The sequence below is a fragment of the Cryptomeria japonica genome, chromosome 1 (genome assembly GCF_030272615.1).
Source record: "Cryptomeria japonica chromosome 1, Sugi_1.0, whole genome shotgun sequence".
Lineage (NCBI taxonomy): Eukaryota > Viridiplantae > Streptophyta > Pinopsida > Cupressales > Cupressaceae > Cryptomeria > Cryptomeria japonica.
Genome location: NC_081405.1, coordinates 400219577 through 400225875, shown reverse-complemented (window position 1 = coordinate 400225875; position 6299 = coordinate 400219577). Strand labels below are relative to the sequence as shown.

The 6299-nt window shown below is 33.6% G+C and overlaps 1 pseudogene; it reads right to left on the bottom strand.

Annotated features, from left to right (window-relative positions):
* Nucleotides 1-398: 398 nt before the first annotated feature.
* On the bottom strand, nucleotides 399-4590 carry LOC131066448 (histone-lysine N-methyltransferase ASHR2-like; annotated as a pseudogene).
* Between the last annotated feature and the right edge of the window lie 1709 nt (nucleotides 4591-6299).

Below are 6299 nucleotides of genomic sequence, written 5' to 3'. Positions count from 1 at the left end.
TATTTGCCTATAAACATACATTTCTACAAAATATAAAATCGAGTATTCGATGACAAAGAATCAATGTTTAAAGACATCACATCACTATCTAAAATATCTACAAGAGAGAATTTCAATGACCAGTGACCAACACTACACTCAGCTAAAATATCTACAATGACCAGCTCTATAATCAGCTAAAATATCTAAAAGAGAGAGTTTCAAAACAAGAAGATTGACTCACATCATTTTTTTTTGCCCTGTATCTCCTTTGCTAACTCTTTTCATATTCAGGGTCATTCATGAAGATGTATATCACTATCACAACATGTATAATTCAGTCTAAGAGTTTTTTTTTTTTTAAATGCTCTCATAATAGTCTTTACACAAAACATAATAGTAGTGAAAGAGCTATGAGCTCAGTAGAGTGCAACATATCCAAAGAGTCCTCTTGAACAAAAGCATATGTCAAAAGCCTTAGAATAGTCCCAAGGAGTATCGAACCTGTTAGAGCAGCAAAAGCATTAAGGTAACATATATCACAAGTAATAGTAGTAGCTGACGGAGGAGTAAAGCCCTACCCTTAAAGCCACAAAATGATATTCAATTGTGAAAAGATACAAAGAGGAGATCTTAGTCAAAATCAATGGTAATAAACAATGAATAGGTTCAAGGAACAAGTTAAGGACAGTGTGCCATGAGAAAGCTCAAAGAGAAGAGAATAGTATGGTTAAAACAGAGTTTGTAGCCTATGATAGCATTCATAAATTGAAGGTTTACAATAGGCAAAATATCACATTGAAAATACGCAATCACATGATAGATTTGAAGGAACAAATACATGAGATGGAAGCTTACAAAGAGGCAAAGAAATAGCAATGAGGTGGGCAACTTTCAAGATGGCAGTCAAGAGAAACTATAGGCATACTTGATAGTCCTCAAAATACATAGGCAATCACCTCCATGATGGAAAACCAGAAAGAAACAAAGAACACCAACAGTCATTGTACTATAACAAAGCATAATCACATTAAATGTTAGTATTTATGAGCATGGCATGAGGGCAGATAAAGTGGACCAGTCTGAGACATAGTCACATTGATCAGATCTATTAGACAGGAAACCTTAGGTTTTATGAATGCAACTATGATATATGCTATCCATAGAAATCAACTGTGAGCCCTAATAAGAATGAAGGAGCAGTCACATTGAAATTTGGAGTACTTTAACAATGATCTTCAAGAAAATATGTAAATGTCTAAGACAAGGATGAAAGGGTAATCTCAAGGACAATGATAGTGAATATGGTTATAAAACCTTATCACAGTCATCTAAATTTCTTCACAAAGGAAGTGATAGCTTAGAGAAGCCATATAGTAGACTAAGGATAATCAATCATTCAAAAATAGTGAGTATGCATTTTCAAAAGGCTATATTGCAGAGTCTTATAATAGTGGGCTATTTATAAAGCAACAGTCACAAAGATCTTTCCAGGTGACAGTGTTTGATAATGACTTTGGACTTGAAGAATGCAGGCATAGTCTTAGTGCAACATCTTCTTACATCCAAGATCAGCCCCATGCCCAAGATGAACCTTCATAAGCACTCGATACAAAGAAATATCACTGCTATAGACAATAATAAAGAGTAGAGGGTTTCATCATGAAATTGATAGTCATTTAAGATAGTGACAAAAGACAGAACATCTACAGTCATAGCATTGTCATAAAAGAAGGTCATAACAACATATTTGAGTAGTCCATCTTGGTCTTTTTAGACTTAAAGAAGCCTCCAAGATACAAAAGGTAGTAAGCTCATGAAATCTTCAACAAACACAAACCAATGCAATAGGCAATGATACGTGTCAAAGATATTCGGTAGCAAGGGTTTCAGTGGAAGAAATAAGCTTTGAATGTAGAGATTTGAGTACTCAATAAGTAATACATAGAAACTCCATTGATTGAAGCACAATGATCTTAATAGTGATATGTCACCACCCTCACATGGGTGCCCTATTTTATCCATTGCATTATCCTTTGGGATAAATAATTTATAGATCTATAAACAATAATTTACAACACACCTTTATGCTATGCAAGGTGAATAACACACCTAAACATAAAACCATAAAACCAGTTTAATCAAAAGAGCCAACATAGGAGAACACATTCCTTGCAATCTAGCATCCCCCCAAAGTATTTTTAGATACTATTAGTTTGTAACAGTCAATACAGAGAAGAGATCACAAGTTCAATTGCAGAAATCCATAGTGTGTGAGTCCACTTCCACATGGTAGATCATTTCCATGATGTGCAACATCGATCTTGCATAGCATGGATTCAGCCGAAAGAAAATTCAAACTGTTATGATCCCAAGGTGAGGAACAAATCCATTATTAATCCCAAGGTAAGTGAACCACAATGCAAGATCTAATTTATTTTTCACCACTATTCTAGAGCTGAATTATCTCAACCTCTCACTTTTAATTTCTAAAACTACTCATTTCAATAATACCAATTTATCATTCCACTTTCTCTAATTAATTAATCTAGTTTGATTTATATGGTTTTTGTGCATTATTCAATTCTCCTAGATTAAACTAATGAAAGTTTATTTTCCTCTTAAAAAACCAATTAAATTATTAAACAAAGATATGCATGCCCTATAGTAAGATATAGATTTTAATGATATGTATTGATCTTGGATTTGGGGAAAATTGGAGACAATATCTACTTCCTGAAACATTTTGAGTAAGAATAATACCTAAATGCCTCCAAGACTATCTCCCACTGTCAAAAAACAATGTTGTGAAAGATTAGGTCAAAAACCATCAAAGCAATTTCTGACTCATTAAAAGAAAAAAGAAATAGTGGAAAATTTCAACAGCAAGTAAAACATATCAATAGGGTTTTCAAGGACAACCATGGCAACCTCTAGAGCTCCAAGGAAATTATAAGTTTTCGCAACGTAATTTGCAAGGAATATTGTCAAAGTAGAGGACAATTTGGAAAACAGACTCATTTTCATCAACTCGTTTGATGTTAAGGCTAGTTCATTTTTAACATTGCAAATTAATGTGTATAATCCTTATCATGTTCCCTTTCCCAACATATGTATGCTTCTAAATAAATATTTGTAATCATATGTGTATCCATGTCTCTTTGTGACTATGATTATCATAAAAAAGTAAAGGGTCTTGAATCTAAATATTACATCCTAGTAACCATATTGAAACCCACGTCTAAGTAAACAATAATTCAAACCAAACATCTGCAAACTCTTTTATTAGGGATGATAAATTTTCAATTAACCTTGGCAAGTGTGTCATAAAGCAGCTTCCAAAACCATGTCAAGAAAGCTTGTTACAAAAATCTAGTTGTCTTTTAGAAGCCTATGGTCAGTCAAATTTCAAAAAGAACATAAATAAACATAGAATTTCATGACAAATCCCTTATTTTTCTATCCAAGAAGGAAATCAATTAATTTCTTCAACAACCCCTACAAATCTTCTTAGTGCCAATTGCCATCCATAAAACAACTAATTTCACATCAACACTTGCAAAACTTCTTAGTGTCATCCATAACAAAAAAAAGACTGCTTTCAAATGATTGAAGTTTAAGTAGAGAAAAAGGGCAATTTAGAGACTTTGATAAGACCCAAAATTAAAAAGAATCATTAATTTCAAGGAGGATTTGGCTTTCTTGTTAAATTCGTTATTTTCATAAAATGTTAGATTTACTGCCCTTTGTGGTTCTAGTTCAGAATTTAACTTTTTGGCCTATTTAGTGAGAGAATATCCTTTTCGCACCATATGTAGACTAATATAACTATTTGTTCTTGGGATAATATAATATACAAGATAGATTTTGAAACCAAAATAAGAGATAGATATTGAAACCAAAATAAAAAAATAGAAAAAGAAGTACTAACCTATAGGCATTTGGAAGGCAGACATGATTGGAAAAGGAAGCCTGTGCATATATTTCATATGCCCTAACCTGTCTATCCCCACCTTTCTAGACATGTGCCATTAACCCAAATGCATTTTTTTGTATAGTAGGGAGGGAATCAATTTTGGAGAAAATCCATGCACCTGTCCTTGCAGAGGCTAGAATGACATAGTAGTCACCATAAAATAATGCAATAAATGGGCTCGTGAGTTCACTGTTGCATCATTTCCTTGCAAAAGAAAGAGAATCTGAAACGTAGCAGGTGAAACAACAACCAAATTATAAGATTCAATCCGAAAGCATTCCTGTGTGTGGGTTTAAGGATCCAATGAAGAGGACCTGACAATTTTGAGTGATTTGCAAACCCATTGGGTGTGTGAGGAGGTGTGAGCCCTTGACTGGCATTGGGTGGAGTAGAAAATTAGAGGATGTGTGAAAGATGGGCATTATAAGAATGATGGAAAGGGAGGCAATTCTATAAAGAAATGGGTGAAAAATGAACTGGTTATGCATGAATTTAAGTGTGGATAAATCAGAAGAGGAGTCTCTCGCAGAAGTACTTGAATTTGTTTCAATGGGTTGTGTTGCAACAAGACCTCTGCCTCTGCCTTGGATCTCTGTTACTCTTACCAATGATATTTGTGTTGTGTCAGTTTCCATGTTAGATGTATTTCCTCCTTGAAGGCTTGTGACAGTTTAGAAGACTCCTTGTTGGGTGTTTTAAGGTTCAGAGTATCATGACATGAGCTATTAAAACTAATTTTCAATATTACAAGGAAATTTTCAGTATAGGAATTAAAAACATAAAAACTGTCGAGAAATATGATAAATGCTTTGACAAAGCTTTGCAATATAATGACACACAATGGCCAAATTATGGAAATTATATAGGGCTTGTTTTATTTAGTGTTGAATATTCATTTTTAGCCTAATGTTTTTTGGAAAATCAGTATTTTAAGTATTTTAAATTTTTAAATTGTAAAGTAGTTGAGGATTTTTACAGTGTAGAATAATAGTCGAGGAGAAACACATTGAAGATATAGTGTCTTGGAATACAACCTTGATGGAGGCTTTTGTTATCTCATAAGCATTATCCTTTTTCTGAGACTATCCTTGAGCTGCTACTATCTGCAACAATACCCCTTTTACTATTTTGTTGTAGTAGCCTTGGATAATGTCTCATATATTCTTTACCTTTGAATATATTTGTACTCACTGTTTGAATGTACTTTGACTATATTTGTGTGCTCTTTGGGTATTAGACCCTTGAAGCCTTTTTTACTCTTCATTTATGAAGGCATTATCATCATGTCTCCTATGCTACTCCATCCTTGAGATACCAAAATACTAACATATTTCTCTTTATGTGCTGCTCACTTCTTTAAATAGATAGGCTATAATTAGGGAATACTATCATTACTTTATTTCCTTGAAGATTATCTCATAAATGCTTCTCATGCTCTATTCTTTTGGCCTTCAAAGTTGATGTCACTGTAGATGACACTTGTGCTCTCAAAGTCACAAAATCTTTGATTGTTGGACTGATGCTACTGCTATTGACTGCTTTTGGCCTACTCATGTTGCAACAAAGGCTGTCCACAATGATCACATGATTGTTCATAATTGTTCTGAGCATGATTCAAGGCTTTGAATATTTGATGGACAACTTCTATTGATGTCTAGACTGAACTTGCAAAGATCACATTCTTCATGTATCTCATATCTATGACTTGTCTTCATAATACAATGTAAATGGAAGCTCTAGCACTTGATCCTTATGTGATGATCTTTTACCCTAACATACTTCTCTATACTGCAATGATACTCACATTTATCCTTGGGCTTGTCAATACTATGAAAACAATTGTATATTGACTGTCAAAACTTGTTTTCTCTTAATCTCTATCATTGTATTACTCATGATCACTAGTCATATGGCTGCCCTTTATCATGGATGGACTTCATCTATTTTCATTGTGACTGTTATACCTTTGTACATTTATTATCTTTTACTTGTCAAATTCTTTGTGCATCCTTTCTTTTGGGCAATGTTTTGTCTTTGTCTCTACTGAGCCTTTTGACTGCTCTTTTACCAAGACTGTGAGGATTGCCTTTCTTCAATCATGGCTCTTTCAATGCATGTTGGAATTGTATCATAGACCTTTATCCCTGATCTGATTGTCTTACTCTTTTCCTGAGTTTGACTATGGCTTTCTAAGCCTTCTCATCAAAAGACTTCCCTTCCTCTATCATAACTCTTCTGTAGCAGATCTTTTGGTATTCTTTTATCATTTTTTTAATAAAAATGGTCTGTGCACTGGGAATATTTTCTTTGTGATTTATTCTACATAGTTGTACACCGCTCTTTA